This window comes from Dermacentor andersoni, chromosome 3, assembly GCF_023375885.2.
Source record: "Dermacentor andersoni chromosome 3, qqDerAnde1_hic_scaffold, whole genome shotgun sequence".
Lineage (NCBI taxonomy): Eukaryota > Metazoa > Arthropoda > Arachnida > Ixodida > Ixodidae > Dermacentor > Dermacentor andersoni.
The window spans coordinates 87666072-87683086 of record NC_092816.1 but is presented as its reverse complement, the minus strand read 5'-3'; the positions used below and the strand labels follow the sequence as shown (position 1 = coordinate 87683086).

The window sequence follows — 17015 nt, the reverse complement described above, 5'->3', positions numbered from 1 at the left end:
GCTACCATCTGCGTTCGGAATGTGCATACGTGACCCACTGTTTTCAGCGGTCTTGAACAGAAATGCAATTTGGTCAACGCTCGCACTTCCAGGGTACTTTTGTCCAGGATAGTACATCGCCTTTAATACAAATGTCATGAAGGCAGCTCATAGACAAAGCAGCAGGTCACCATTGAGAAAATTGTCTTGCCAACACACTGACATGGCTGCAGAGATAAAACACTTTGCACTTTGTGATATAAATGCACTGCATAGCATATATACACAAAGGTGCAACATTTCAGTCCTGAAGTTCTTAGATCACAGAAGCAACTTTATTTTCTTCAATCACTCGTCTTGCACTTCTTCCTGGTGAAAGTTGTTCTTGACCCAAAATGCTTGCAAGGATAAACTTGCTGCTGTTAGGAGAAACAAATAGTATTCGTGAATATCCATCCTAAAGAAAGCGGCAAAAAAGTATAATCACAGAACACGACAAAGCAGTAACTTCTGTGTTAGAAAAACATGTAAGTAGACCAACATTGTTGGAACAAGGGATGTTGCTATAGCCAACATTTCGACATAAGTGCTTGTCATTAGGGTAGCAAATGTTTTCCTTGGCTGTGTTGTTTTGGATTGTGCATAGCTCAGTGGCCCCTAGCCTCATTGGGGGAGAAGAAACTGGTGCAGATAATAGGTCAAGAGAAGCCAAAGTGTTAAAATAAAGGAAGGAAGGGTGTGCTTAGCAGTGGTGATTGTGATGGATCGGGTATGAGCACTACTGTCAGTTCTTGCAAAGAGTAGGGGTGACCAAAACAGAAAATGATGTACACATCTAAGGAGTCATTAATCCAGTAGACCTAATCTTCCGAGAAGACAAAATAGGTATCAAGATGCATTTGGTTAAGATCACTGTAAATGGTAAATGAAGGCACATTACGAATATATATTTTGTTAAAAGCCGATGAAGAAAAGATATATTAACGAAATATTAAAAAATAGGGACATTAAAATTAAACTGGGTATGACCATAAAACAGTAAAGAACAACCTGTGGAAAAAAATGGGATGGACAATATGATAACCAGGTGCAAGATTGCAAAACGTCGAGCGCTGTTTATATTCATGCTGCTGTTGACGGCTTCAAGTTTCTGTCTTCCTGTAGAACCTTTGTCTTACTTGAACAAGGAAATGGGTCATTTTTTAAACAAGTCAGTTCATATGCAGTTCAAAGCTTCAGCATTATTATATTGAAAGAAAATATTATGGTCAGCTCTGGGTGTGCTTTCATTCACCAGTTATTTCCACCGGTGTAAGCTCAAAATTTAATGGTCTAAATGGACCTTAGCTCCTCGCAAACCATTAGCTGGTCTTTTTTTCAACACAGATGCCTGCACATTATATGTGTTGGCAGGAGTGCTAGCGAACTACATTAAACTTGTTGCCACAACCAAAGTGAAACTTGGTAACAGTGATTGAAAAAAAAACCAGCATTCCACAATATTGATTCAAGTCGTCTGGAAAAGTTGCTTAAGTTAATGTACACCCCCCCCCCCCCCCCCACCAGACACAATTATACACCACACTGACTCTCATGGTGTCAACCATGCTATTATAGCACTAGGCATCAAGTAGGAGAATTAGAAGATAAGAGGGCACAATGCTTTTTGTTAGAACATCAAATGTGCTTTACATAAATGCTACATTCCAACTAACAAAGGAGCAGCCGATAGTGACCAATGCATATGAAAGCTAATGACATTCTGTGCAGCAGAATGTTGACGATGAGGTGTTATGCGCACAAGTGCACTCATTCACACAAAATGACATCCTGCAGACAAACCTTGTGCCAACATTACAGTTTGAAAAACACCACAGTGGAAAGCAGAGTGCTAAATTTGTTGAAAATTACTAAAAATTATTCGATTATTCATTATCCTTACTGTTCGTTAAAGATTCACAGATTGTTCCCTACGGGTGCTGTAAACTGCTTTTATAGTGGTAGCAACAATGATCTGTGGCACAGACAAGAATAAATGCTCATGAACTTTATGCAAGAGTATACCCTACAAATTACACCCATTTCACATTCCAATGTGGTAGAAGAGGAAGACCAAAAAAACTACTTTCTCGTGGAGGATGCATACCCCAGAACAGAAGAAACAAGTGTACCCTAACCATTGCTGCTGCCGATGCCTGTGCACTAGCAGTTACATATAATATGGCAGTTACAATTGTTTTTCCACAAGCACTGCAAGCTGCTGCCAGTTTACCAGTACAGAGCTGTAATAAATTTAGGGCAAGTTAAAGCTCTCTAATGGATTCATCTCATATGACACAATTGGAATGCAATATTCTGCAAATAAGTGAAGAGCGATGTGCCATCCCATACAATGAAACACCTTTGAAGAATCTGAAACACCACCTGCACTCTTAGGCAGTTACACCCTTTGGAGTGCCCCTTCTGCCACACAACAATAATCATCTGCCTTGATGTGTTTCCTTTCTTTAAAACGCCACGCCCGCTACTTTCCTTTCGGGAATGCTATCATGCTGATAATGCGCATGCCGTTCGTTACTGGAAAGTACAGGGCTCGCAGCGTTAAAGAAAGGAAATGCAACAAGGCAGATGACGATTATCGTTGTGTGGCAGAAGGGGCACTCCAAAGGGTGTAACTTTGCCTAAGAGTGTGGGCAGTGATGAGGTAAAAGTGTGTTCTGTGTAAAGTAGTGCACCTATATAACCTAAAGCTGTGGAGAATGCATTCAGTATCAGCTGTGAAGTTTCTAATTTGAATTGCACGCAGTAAAAACCTCCACGCAGTTTTGCAAAACGCAAACCCCCTACCTTTTTGTTGTTCAACAGCAATGACACGTAGGGCCATAACATGTACATTATGAGTTTTGTTCCCAAACAATCAAAGTGAATAGCACCACCTTAAGTGTTATGTGCCTTCTGTCTCACATTTTCTGTCAATAATTGTTAGTGTCAAATGCTGCGATCGGCAGAAAAACGGATTTCTGGAGCAATATAAAGTATTAAGTACCGTGATCTCAGTTCTTTCACTGCTGTTTAAGCATTATCGGGTCTTAAAGTAAAAAAACGAGGAATAAATACACGCATATTTTACGTCACAACCCTCATGAGGCATTTAGTAGTCTGGATTATAATGGATTCCAGATTTACAACGCAGGACAGATTTTATTCCACTGAAAGAATGGCATCATGCCAATAATTCTGCATTTGGTGCTATATTTATTTGTATTTAGTTCCGTTGGAATGTGTGTGTACTGTCAGCGATATTGCTTGACATGTTTTAGATTGACTGTTTTCTAAATTTAGGCAAATTCGTACTCGCAAATAACCTTGTATGAAACCAAGAACATGCTTAGCAGGAGTATTTCTAACATTTGCAAGATATTAGGCTCTTGAATGCATATCTAAGCCTGGGGTGCACGCCGCCCCCTAATCTCATCAGCAAGTTTCTGGAACTCATCTACAAGGTATGTTATGATGAATGTAAAGTTGCTTGAACGGGAGAAATAGGAAATTTAAACAGGTGAATTATGCAGCATAAGAATGATGTCAGCAAGAAGCAAGCATCAAGAAGCACTGTCACTCAATGCGCATAGACTATCAAACGCAAGAATTATTTGGGATGATATAAAATTCTGGCATTGGAACGAAATGTCTTTTACTCTATATATAAACTGATTATTCACTCTACTACCACTACCTTTACCAGAAACATTCATAATCATTATCCGATCTATGCCACATCATCCTAGCTAATATTCAAGCCTTCATAAGCTGCTTTTTTTACTGCTAATTCTCTGTGGGAAAGAGGTGTCCGTATGAAGACCATATCATATACTTATTACCCGTTTTTTGATAAATGATAAGGGAAAAACTTCACACCAAAAATGCATTGAGCTTGAGCAAGTTCTACGTTTGAAGCTGTTGATTTTTTTTTCCCTTTGCCATCATTGACCCACCTGGTTAGGTAAGTAGACAGAAAAGCTGCAGGAGAAAGGTAGGGGTGCCAAATTAGACTTGTGCCCCAGGGGACCTTTTCACGGTCACTGGAGGAGCTGCCTGTGGCCTCGGCATCTTCCTTGGGGGCCATGGCCATGTCTAAGAAACCTTGTCTCCACAGGCTGCATAAAGAAGGATAATTTTCTGAGCCAAGTCTTTTTCTTAAAAGAACCCATTTAAGGTGTATTTGTGGCTTTGCACCACAAAACTGACACATGACTGGCCACTGAAGACACTTTATGTGTATTCGCAGGCTTATTCCTTGGAAAAACACTTTTATGTAGCACACAATGAGTAACAGTAACAAAAAAGTGTATAAGGAGGCTTTCATATTGCTCTACAACTTTTCATTGACACATTTCATTTAATTATTTGAGATATTTATTAACTAATTAAGAATTATGTAATTAGGCAGAATGCAAAATATAATCAGAGTATCTCCAAGCGACGGCAAACAACATTACCTTCATTTTGTCTAGTTACATCGCATTTACATATTTCTAAATCTTGGTGCACGATAGTTAAGACACCCTGTAGATCAAAAAACAATATTACAATTTTCATAATCATCTCTTGTGTGTTATTGGTGGCTATGGCTGCTTCAAGTTATTCTTTCAGTACGGTACAAGCAGTTTTGAAGTGAAATTGTTTTGCATCGAGGGCGGTAATCTAGAAAATCAAGCAAAAGGTCAAGTTGTGTTCACTATTCAGATGTTTAACTAAGAAGCTGCAGGAAAAGGAAACAGAACACAACACCTAATAAACAATGCAAAATTTGATAATTTAAACTGAACAAGAAACCAGTTTTTGAAAACACAGAAAAAAGCCAGCAGCTTACGTCGAATACACCCTTGCTATGTACTCCAAGTGAAGTTGTTACCGCAATGCTTGGGCACCATACGAACGTAACAATCAAAAACTTTGAGCTGAATATTAACACCAATAAATGAACTGGCCTTTGAAGATTCTTGATCTGAAATCCTCAACGACTTGTTCTGGCGTTTAATCTGTCGAGCTCAATCTGTTTTCTCAAAAGCTGGCTCTCGGCCATAATTTCTCTAAACGCAACATCAGCTTAAATCTCAAGATAGGGTTGACCTGTAAATAAAGTGGATAATGCATGGCAAACATCATGAACACTCTTACATGTTAACCAGAAGGTTCACTCATGCAGCCATGAAATTGTGATGCAGACACGATATATTGAAGCTGGTTTTGTGAAGTGTTTCATGCTTCCAAGGCTTCTTCTCCAGTTGTGAAAGCTGTCTCCACTAGCTAAATAAGCGATGAGAATAAAAAAAACTTCAACATGCTCATAATACGTTGGCCATTTGCAAGTAAACAGCAGCCTTTTTGGGCACACAGGTTGCCTGGTGCAAATCTACTATGCCACAGTACTTGCGTTACCCAGTACCACCCACTTTAAAATGCAATGTGTTCAGAGCCCTTTCCCTCTGTTTTTTTTGCTTTGGAAACAGTTTACCATGTGTTCAGTAGGCGTCGAGAAAGGGGACAGAAAACACTGTGCACCAGTGATTTCTAATGTTTTGCTGGATGCAGCACACCGCACCAGATGCAGGTGAAGCCAGTGGAAATGCGGTGTCATGCAGGCGCTTGTACTGGAAGCAGGGCATATGGTGGGCTAACTAGTGCGTGCGATCAGATAATATTGCTGTCGAAAAACTTTTCTTTGTGGTTTTTCACATTTTAGGAGGTCTCTACATGTCTGGTAAGCGCTTTTATGACAATCTGAACCCGTATACGATAGTGTTCTCTTACATCAAGTTTTTTCTCATTTACCAGTGTTTCCATTGCACGCCACTTATGTTAGCTACACTGTAGACACTGCAATGGAAAAATTCTGGACACCTCGAAACACTGCTTTTGTAGGTAATGGCACATCAGGCAGGCATGTTAGGGGAAGAAATGCCACACACCCGTGCAAAAGTGCTGCCGCAAAGTTGTGAAGCACCAACTTCCGGGACAAGGTTGGCTTCAGTCGAGGGTGCTCGATGTGCTGTCCATGCCCTGTAGTAGAGATCAGTGGTGTGGACCCTTTTACACTGGCTGTCTTTTCTGGTCGGAACCTTGGCAACAGCTTCCACCATACTTTTTGAACCTGCAACATGTGCAGAGAAAGTCACATCACTGTGCGTTGATTGTATGGCTTTATTGTTCTACACATTCTATCAAATCATTAAAAAATACAGTTCGCACATTTTTACTACTGTATATAGACAGTCTAGTAGCTAGACACGCAAAACATTACCATCCCTCTGACAGAATGCAACAATAGAAGCGTACACTGTAAAGCTACACTAAAATTTAAATTGATGCGACACCGTATGAGCATACAGTATGCTTACTGTATGCTCTAGCCCTGTGTCAAGTAAAAGTTAATCGTCAATCATTTATGGTGTATTTCTACCCATTCTGGGTCATCAAGCTGTACAATCAATGTTCCAAGTTTACACATTGTTGGCTTTTGATTGCCTATGTGATCCGTTTCCTACTTACACATGCAGTAATCCCATTGTAATAAGGAAAAAGAGTTAGAAAAAGAAATGCCATGATAATCTTCCACATTTGCTGAGGGCAGGAACAATGGCCAATAGCATATGGTTGAAGCTACATAAATACTCAGTTTTCACACAGCTTAATTGTTCAGCAAGTAATAAAGAGGTATGCTGTGCGCCTCTGCATAACCATTAAAATCTGACTACTTGACACTGTACTAAGGCTGCTGCTTGATAGTGTTCGGCAGTTCGGCTTTGGTTTTCTGATATACAGAACTGTTTAGGTACCAGTAGTTTACTTTGCGATAAAATGGAACTTGGAGCACTGGTCATTTGCACATAAATAATGCAACAGCAAATATAACACAAGGATAGGAATATGGGTCTCAGAAAAAGTACATACACATTATGAATATAATGTGATGTGATGCCACAATGAAACAGAAAGCAACGCATAGAAGTGGACGGCACTTCCATGCCACCAAGGTTATTGGACAGACAGTACTTCAGAAGTGCCCGCCACACAGTCAAACAAGGCAAAGCAGCATTTCTTTGCGTTCAACACAATGCATTGGCGGGCTAGTTGGTGCGAATCCATAAATACTTTGTTTAGCGCAAAACAATGGACACAAGAAAGACGACCAGCACAAGGCGCTACTCTCAACTGACATCACTTTATTGCGTCACTCCTTTATAGATAGTAGAATCTAGAAGAACATGTGCAGTGAGCACCATGTGCAGGGACCACCAACAACCGATCACAAGAGCGCACTCATGCGACAGGATCCAAAAAACCATATTGAGCACCGCACAAGGTTAAAGAAGGCACACTAATGCACTGTGACCCCAGTGACTGTATGAAGAAAGCTTCCGATAACTCTCGGGCGGTGGTATCACAGCACTTTTTCAAAATCATAGTATCACGAAACATGGCTTTGCACTTCCATATTTTACAATGTTGAGCCAAATGGGAACCTGTGCCTGTTGGTATGGATCGCTTATGTTCGCAATGTTGCATTGTGCAACGTTACGGTGTGCCTCCCGTAGAAGACTTATAATTTAACGTAAGCAAAGGGAAACATCGAGAACGCGTTCAGGCACACGGCATCGTCTGGTGCCTCATGCCAAACCTATTCAGGCCGAGACAGTCTGTTGTCATTCTTCGTGGCAGTGCTATGCCGACGCGTCAATTAAGGCCTACGGACGCCAGAATAGCAAGACAGTACCGGAATCGGGCACGCGATGCGCTCACAACCAGCGCTTTAGGTGAGTTGAGGGGAATTCAAAGCTTACTTCAGCAGGTAATTGTGATCAGCGATAGCAAGAGTGCATCCATCACAGCAAATCACTCGGAAGCGGCCGCCGCGGGTGCATGCTTCCATGTTTGGAACCGCTAAATTTGTCAGCGCACGTGAATATCGCGTACGATAAGCTTGCCAAATAACGTTCGTTAGCATAGCGTAAGTAAATTACGGAAACGAATTAGCGTAGGTAGCATGTGCGTCACGACGGCAATGCTGTTGCATTACGTACGTAATGATTTAATGCTAAAAATTTTACTCACCCTCGAGAACAGCGTCACTGCTTTAGACACGCAAAAATAGATACAAATGGGGTAAGCACACCGGCATACGACAATTCACGAGTAGCAAGACAAAGTGGTCACATGAAGATGGCCGCATGGATTGTTCAGTACTTTCAATGTAACTTTGCTTCCGGTGCGTGAAGCCTCCCTTGATCAGCTGCCGTGGGTCGATATTAGCAAGGACACAGTTCAAATGAATGCTAAATGAAATTTTCAATATGAGCAACTAAAGTGCAGCTTGGTGAAGATGAGTGCCTTTTGTTAGAGGTGAAGTACGAGACATTCTCTCCACTTTGTCGGCAATCAATTAGGGAGATTTTAGTGCCTCTTCAAAGGCTCACTGGGTACTCTATGACCAATTTAATTCCTTGGTCGGCAGCACTACGTGCAATTATTGAACAGTGCTGGTGCATTTCAGACATATAGGACTGCGTCCGTTCATTCATTGTCCATATTCAGGAGCAGGCGTGGTGTCTGAAACTGTGACGGTCTCGACAACAAAAACTTCTCAAGGCACAAGTCAAATGCTGCGAGAATGCGCTTTGAGCGTTGGTGCTGGTTATTTCTCGTCTGCGTCCCCGTGTTTATAACGTTGTTTTGTTTTTTAGCGTGGATCCAAATCAAATGAAATGAAATCCTTTTATTTTCTTGTAAAAAAGGTTGAATAGTCAGTTTCGACTGAAAGCTACACAAGTTGTTTGACTGGTGCCCTGAGACCTTGCAAAGCAGTAGCGTACAACTGTTAGCATGACTCAGCCCATGTGAACACTAGGAGAGCCTACATAAAAGCACGAAAAATACGTTCTATAAGGTCACACTGGTCACAATCACAATGGTCGGCCACTGTAGCATTCAAATATCTACTACTCTTCACCTAACGCAATTCACACGTAATCACTGTGGTATTCTACATACGAAGAAAAAATAAATTCTAATGAAACGCATTGAATAGTGCCAAATATCACCATAATAGTAATAGTAACATTCTAATATCACAGCCGACAAAATATGAACAAGGTGGCCGTTTATTTAGGCCATTCGTGTCCGTAGGTTTATTTAGAGGAAGTAGAAGGTTATCCTCTAAATATTGGTGTCCATCGCGAAATAATCGCATCGTCTAGGTGTTGGAATTTCATGTGTTTATTGATACCAACAAGCCCTGCTTGCAGCCTTGCTGCTAAGAGTTCTCCTGCGGGTCGGCCTCATGTTTCTCTTGAGTCTCCCTTTCTGTATTGCAATACCCATTTGCTTTGACTCGACCTTCTTGCTCTTTTGCGGCATTACGTGATGGTCTTTTTACTTCTGTGTAATTTCCTCCTTTCTTCTCTTATTCATGTCCAGCGGTGCCTGAGCCAACAGTGCACGGTACAGCGGCAACCAATGGACAGCCAACCCCTGATACAGAGGAGACGACCACAGACACAGAATCACCTGCAATTCCCCCACCAATCCCGAGGCCGCCTCCAGCTCCAGGACCAATTCCATCTCCAACATCCTCAAGCAGTACGCCACGGCCCGGTCCACCTCCAGCATTGCCACCTCCACCAAGACCTGCGCCCCCACCACCAAGACCAATTCCACCACCAAGTGCACCGACACCGACAGCGCCTCCAGCACCCCAACCAGTCCCGCCACCAAGTACACCGACACCGACAGCGCCTCCAGCACCCCAACCAGTCCCGCCACCAAGTACACCGACACCGACAGCGCCTGCAGCACCCCAACCAGTCCCGCCATCAAGCACTCCGCCACCGACTGCGCCTCCAGTGACCAGTCCAGCACCTCCTGCAACGTCCGCACGTACGTTCAGTGCCTTCCCTTATCATATATTATGGCGCACAAAAGCGTTTACTTTTCTGCTTATGAACCAAGGAGGTTATATAAAACTTCCCCAGTTCCAGTCCCTGCAGCCGTCAACGAGAGCGAACGAAACCGCGGCGGCCATATTGTTAGGAACAAATCAGGCGCGTCACCAGGATAGGCGGCAGCGGAATACGCGTGGCATTAAGTTTCATTTGTGGTACCAAGATAAAAAATTGATAAGAAACCTCTTTCAGATGTACATCAGTTCACAAATGTGTGTTCTCTTTGTTCTCGAATAAAAATTCCTGCAATCAATTTCTTGCCGCAGGCTTCAAGAAATTCGCGCTTTCTTGCTGTGGGAAATTACGATTGTTGTCTCGGGTCACGAGACAGCGCAGTATTCACAACAGATTATTCGATGCTTGGATAGAATGATTCTTCAGCCATCTTTTACAAAGAACTAATACTTTCCACCAGGAACTTCTGACTACATGGCGCGACCACCGTCTTCATTTACTGGTTTATTTATCGTGAAGGGTAGGCGGGGCAGGCAGGAGAGGGCCATCGCATGGCTCTTGACATGGGGAGAAACTGCAATTAACATTCTTTATCTGCTCCAGCTAGTAGTTTGAAAAAAAGCCGTCATGTCTTTAGAGACCTTACTTTATTCGAAATATCCCGTTAAGAGCTCCTTAATTTTCTTTTAAAGAATTGTCAAGTTGGTTTTCTCAACAGTTACACTGCAAGTCATACATTTATCCCACAGAAACATTTCATATTTATATACTAAGCCCAGAGGCTGCGTCATCGAACTTCACTGCGGGCGTTCACTCATAATTCATACGGCCTTAAAGAAATCGATGCCTCTTATCAATGGTGTAGAGAAAATTAATCAATTTAACATACGCACTGAATGGGCCCAGTTGAATATAATCTGACAATTAACATAAAGATATCCGCCAGCAATGCTACAAAAACATAAGAACAGCAAAAATAGTTTTCAATGACACTTAAACATTTCAAAATTTATATATTGGTTCACCACAAACTAACTTTTGAACTTACCTTCTGTGTCCGTTGATTCTTAACAAATGCATGTCCCGAAAGCAGCTTTCGCGCTCCACACAAAACGCTCAATTATATTTCTGAGGAAAGTCGTGCGTTCCAAGCCATTATGCAACGCTCTGAAATCTTCCAATTTTAACTGAGCGCAAGCCCTTTTTTATTCCATCCAAAATACAACACATTGTTTTCTCGGCCAGCCGGTACTGTATGTGAACGAACAGTAAGTCAGTGAGACATGGAGACATGCACACACGGAAAGAAGTGGACTGGATTTCAATTCCTATTCACCATATTTACAAGATATTTCTGGCTGGATGAGCGCCTGCATTCGTAATCTCTCCTTTATTTTTTGTTTCTTACAGCGAAGCCGTTAGCCTCTAGTTGGCCAGGATTTTTGTGCCTGTCAGCAAAATAAATTAATAAATAAATTTGAACCGAAAGAAAGTACGCCCCCTTCTAGTACCCACGTACCGACCGATAGAACTATGGCAGAACCCGGTACATTTAATATACTGGTCCATAGTGGTCATCGTCTCCTAAAGCGAAAAATTGTGTACAGCCCAAGACATCATTTGAAAGAATGGGTGCTTGCCGAGAGAGAGCCTACCAAAATAAGTTATTTCTGGGTAAATTGCAAAACCTGAAAGAACATTGTGATATCATTGTTTTATACTGAGTAGGTTAAACAAGCATATAAATTAGTCAGCTGCCATCTTCGTCACACGGTCGCCATTTCGGTGTCATACCATATTGGTATTTCTGCTGTCGTCTTGTGCCGTCATCTCCATCACCATCATTGGACCGTCGTCACCCTGTCATGCCGTCAAGCAAGGTATGTCGGCGGCAATTTGAAAAGCAATCGCCCAACACCTATACTTACGCGAGCAATGCATTTTGGAAGTGTCACCCGGGCGCCCAGTGTCGCACGTACAATAATGAAACTGCAATATGCGTATTCGCACCGATGACAAAGAAGCAGTCCGCTCGCTTCGGTGCACCCCCGCTGCGCTATCCAACACTGAAGCTGTAAAAAGGCTTCGCAGACAGCTGTCGAATACGTACATTAGTCGACGACCGCGATCATGTGGACCACCGGCCGCGCCCAGTTTAACGGAGGCAATGAAAGGGTCCATGAAGTTGGGTGGCTGGCAACAAACTAAACGCTCCACATCTATATATCCCTAGAATAAATGCGAGTCCGCTCCCAAAACAATACAAAAAGCAGAAAACATAACGCGATACCTGTAGGCCCATCATTGCCACCGAAAATGCAGCGTCCTTGCCAAGCCATCCTACACAAGACAAGATTGCGGTTCACACACGCAATCCAAACATCGTCGCCATCAATTGGAGAACGTGCATCGGAAAACAAACCGCCGCCATACAGAGGCGCGTTGAGCCTCCGCCACGGAACCACGAGATCAACTCTTCCATGGATTCAGGGGCAAAAAACGTCAGGGCACAGCCTCCATCAGCCGTTCTATAGGATTGTCCAGCCTTCGCGGAGCAGCGCAATCCAGCGACTCCAGGGCTTCACGATCTGCTGCTACGCGTCATTGGTCGATCCCACAAACAAAAAAGCCAAGGAAACGGCACTGGAGATCCTGTGGCACGGCCAAGAGACGTTCTTTTTTTTTCAGATATGAGGTGATTGTGGCGGCCGTATCCTACAGTGCCCATTTTCTTTCCCCATTTCCTAACCCACCTTATCCACTGATAAACCGTTAGCCATTCTGTTCGCAATGAATTTTCTCATTAATTTATTCTGTTACTTAATAATTCCTGCGGTTCGCATAAAATATTCGCTTCATTTACTTCACAATCAACGTCGATGGTTTTCGCCACAATTTGTTGTTTCATACATCAAGTTACCATTTTGAAGAGACCTATGAGAAATTTAATCATACTATATGACGATTCAGTACGTACTGAGGAGAGCTCGGTACGTACCGCTAGCAGCGCTATGTTATTGCTATTTTCAGTTTTTTCTACCCAGATGTACGCTTATTGTTCATCATATACAGCTGCTCATCCGACAAAATATTAATTGCTGGGCCTGTATTGAGGACAGAAAATATATTTCACTGTGAAATGGCATTGTTCTTTTTGATAGCAGCACAATAATTATAACTAGCACTCTTAAGCATCATTTTCTTTCCAAGCAAAGTTGAACCTTTACATTCAAGACAATGAGATCATGTAAGGTACAGCTGCAATCCTTAACCAAACGCCAAGAGCCAGGTCACACTCACGTGAGGTAGTTACAAGGCCGTGCTTATCTATCATGTGGGGCACCGATAGCGTGAAAGCGTTCGCAGACAATATAACGGCGTCTTTAAGAAGCGAATAGTAACAGAGCACTTTCCTCATTAGCGTACGTAAGTTCCTCTCATCATGTCATCACACAGCGCAACTTCGTTTTAAAATTAAAACTAAAGACGCTTCATAGGGCTCTAAAATATTTAAAAAGAAAATTGAGTAGGCGTTCCATTCTGTGAAGGTGGATGACCAGCGAATTTGCAGCATATCACACAGGGTTAGGCTAGGGTACGTGCATTTATTCTCATCATTTCGTAATTGTAGAAACGATAACTTTGTGACTACGGTGACATACACTGATTGCCTTAGTTAGAATCTTAGAATCGTGCCCAAAGTTCAGTCTATACACGACCATTGTTAAGTATTTGAGTGACTTGGCTTGGTGCGGCACTTCAAACCAAACTCTCTTAGCAAAAACTGAGGGAACCATCTCTTGATTGATTTTCATACGTCCACACTGAAGTCTCCAACGACAATCACACGGGTGATGTCATCACGGCTAACCCATACAAAGTGTGGCCGTTAACTTGTCGATGTGGCACTTGGGTGTTGCGGAAGATAAACAGTGTCTGAACTATCATACACTAAGATATTTAAATATGTACATGTCACATAGCTGGACAGAACCAATCTAATGTGGTGGGCCGCCTCATGGGCATACTCAGATTATTTTTCGCATTCCGCCTAATTAGATAACTAGCCTTAATAATTAACCAACTTCTCAATTATAATAAGTAGACGAAAAGTGTCATTGAGAAAACTGCAGAGCAACATGAAACACTCCTGATACAGCTTTCTATTGCTAACTACGTGCTAAATAAAAATGTTTTTCCGAGCGTGAAAGAAGCCCACGAATACACGCGAAGTGCCTCGCGCGGTCAGTCGTGCGGCAATTTTGCATGTATTCGCGGGGTTGGTATGGTATGACACCCGCCAAGCGTGTGGCCACTTTTATGCATGCCCTTTAATCTTCATTCAAGCAGCGTTCGTCCCAACGAGGTAACTTCGGTAACCTGTGGCGGTCTCCTCAAGGGCCACCCTTTGGAGCGCCTACAAAGTGATACATGACGGCCGCTCTTTCTGGAAACCACTATACCGCAACCGATAATCATGCCTTATCCGGTATTGTCATCGTTCAATTCGGCGACTCAAATGTCTGCGCGAAAGAATTGCTCCTATCTCGGGCTTGGGTTTTCACGTCTAAAGTTGTATTGCCTTTAGCGCCGTGTGATCCCTGGTTCAACGCTGTTCTTTTCTCGTATTACAGCAATACCTACACCACCCCCCGGGAAACGTCCCATGGGCGAAGCTCCATTGTTTTGCACTTTCGGCATTCACTTGCAAAACTACGACAAGATCAACGCCGACGCCTGTGACTATGCCTTCATTCCGTACTACGTTCGCGGTAAGGACACCTTTACGGACGACAGCGACACGCTCACGCGGAAATTGCTCAACAAAGCGGTTACATCGACTAAGACGTCCTACGCCATCAGCGTTCCCCATGCGTAAGTTATCTCTGCCTATTTCCGCTTTACCTTTTAACCCACTGACAGCGGAGACTCAGATGCTGGTCTAGTTCTTGTGTGGGATGTTGTACTCACTGACATAATTGCAGGTGCCATTAATCTTTTATTGACGAGTGTGACCCACAGGCAACATACCGAAACTAAGCTTGTCCTGCCGAGGTTCGGGTGTTATGCACGGAGTTTCTAAATGTATTCGGCCATTGCTGAATGAGAGCCAGCACGTTTCATTTGTTGGTTTGGAGCAAGTACACCGGACGAGGACGAAGAAGTTTGTCACGCTATTCGCTTTCTTTTGAGAGCACAGTAACAAAAGACGGATGCAAGATCTCCCACCTGTAGTGGCGTCAGAATATGCAAATGTGTAGAAATCAAATGCAGTCGTTTCGGTCATATGCGGTGAGATCTGTCTGTTATAAAAATTTCAAACGAATGGGGCGAAGCCCGCTTCCAATTTTGTGGCAGTCGTTGGTCCCTTATTGATGAAAAATTAGCCACAAATTTTTTTTTCGTTGAATACGCTTATTCTTTCCGTGTACTGCCCAGTTAGACATAAAATCAACATTTTTTGGTGTGTCTATATGTGCAGTCATTAAAACGTTATTAGGGGACTATTCAGATGAGATCATTTGTGTTCCCACAGTTTTGACTTGAAAGAAAGCTGCGAATATTTGGCAACATTTTTGTGTTGTAGTTAAGAAAACCATAGATTCGTTGCAGCGCACCAGAAGACAAGTGCCAGTATCTTCTAGGTCTGTCCAGAGTAGCGGTGGAAGCACTGGTGCTAGGAAAAAATATGCGTTGGTGATTTTGCGCTCAATGCAGGAGAAATGCGTGAACGTTACGTCGCAGCTTTTTGAGCTCCGAGACCCACGTTTAAACCACATTTACACATTGCAAAGTGTTGTTCGGGAGCTCTATTGGCACATACTTTGCCTCTATGAGAAGCGAAGTGAAGCTGTATGTATGTATACATGAGAGTGCTAATCATGGAGCGACACCGAGGGGCTCGATTTTTGTTAACCATGGCCAGATAAAACCAACAGTCCCTGAAGCCAAGAAATGCACCCAGGAAATTCGCTGTAGTTGAAACTTAAATGTAGAACATAACGATATAATGAGGAGAGATGAAAGTGGACGAAAGGATAACGTGCCGAACCTGGGAGCCCAAACCACAGCCTCCGCATTATGCGTGCGTTACAGAAGAAATTTTGCTTCGCGACGAGTGTCAATCGATCCGCTAACGGGCTAAAAAGGATTTTCCACATTCGCCCACTATGCCTTTGAGTGGCTCTGGCTAACACTCTCAGGGCTGCTCTAAATACCCAAGTTAGTGTACGCATTGATATTCGTTGTCGTGTCACAATGGGTAGTGCAACGCACGGGTAATGCGAAGGTTTTGGGTTCGACACTCACCGGCGGCAAGTTATCACGCCACTTTAATTTCCTTTTTGTTCATTATTTTCTACATTTTAATTTCCACCACTGCTAATTTCCGCGATGCTTTCGTTGGCTTCGTTGTTGGCGATATCTGATCACGATTATGTATGTATGTATGTATGTATGTATGTATGTATGTATGTATGTATGTATGTATGTATGTATGTATGTATGTATGTATGTATGTATGTATGTATGTACGTACGTAAGTACACGCACACACACACACACACACGCTCGTCTGAGCTCTCCCATCCCCTCTCTACTTCTACCACGTCAGCAGTTTCCCAAACATCGCACAAACGCTTTTTCCGCTTTGACAGTCGAAATACTAACGCAGTAAGATTGACGCAAAATAAGTTTGCACGTGATGACACGGGACCCTTAAGGCAAGAATGACGAAATTCGTGGTTGCGCGCGCGCTCTCCGCGGACCAGCCATCGTAACAAGGCAGAGGTTTCTTTGCCAATCTGTCGGTGGTAAACTGTTTTAGTTGTAATAGCTGGGTCCCATTTCTGCTGGAAGTGCGGGGTACGGTCGATGTTAAGATCTCCGGAGCATACCCCAGACCTAAACCCGGCTAACAGTTCCGCCGAGCTTACCCCTGTGCACGTACGTGTCAGCCGACGTCTCCAGGGACCCCAGCCACAGCACGGTCTGCTACCCGAACGAACTAGAATGACGAACCAACTACCTCCTGCCACTCTGCAGCATCGCACGTTCTCGTCAATCACATCCGGACGCCGA

General features: G+C 43.1%; 1 long non-coding RNA gene across 1 annotated transcript; it reads right to left on the bottom strand.

Moving 5' to 3' along the window:
• Positions 1 to 292: 292 nt before the first annotated feature.
• Positions 293 to 4945, bottom strand: LOC140216377 (uncharacterized). Its single transcript, XR_011893031.1, has 2 exons — positions 3975 to 4945; positions 293 to 398 (listed from the first exon to the last, which is right to left on the bottom strand). It is a non-coding gene; the product is annotated as an uncharacterized lncRNA (long non-coding RNA).
• Positions 4946 to 17015: the final 12070 nt, after the last annotated feature.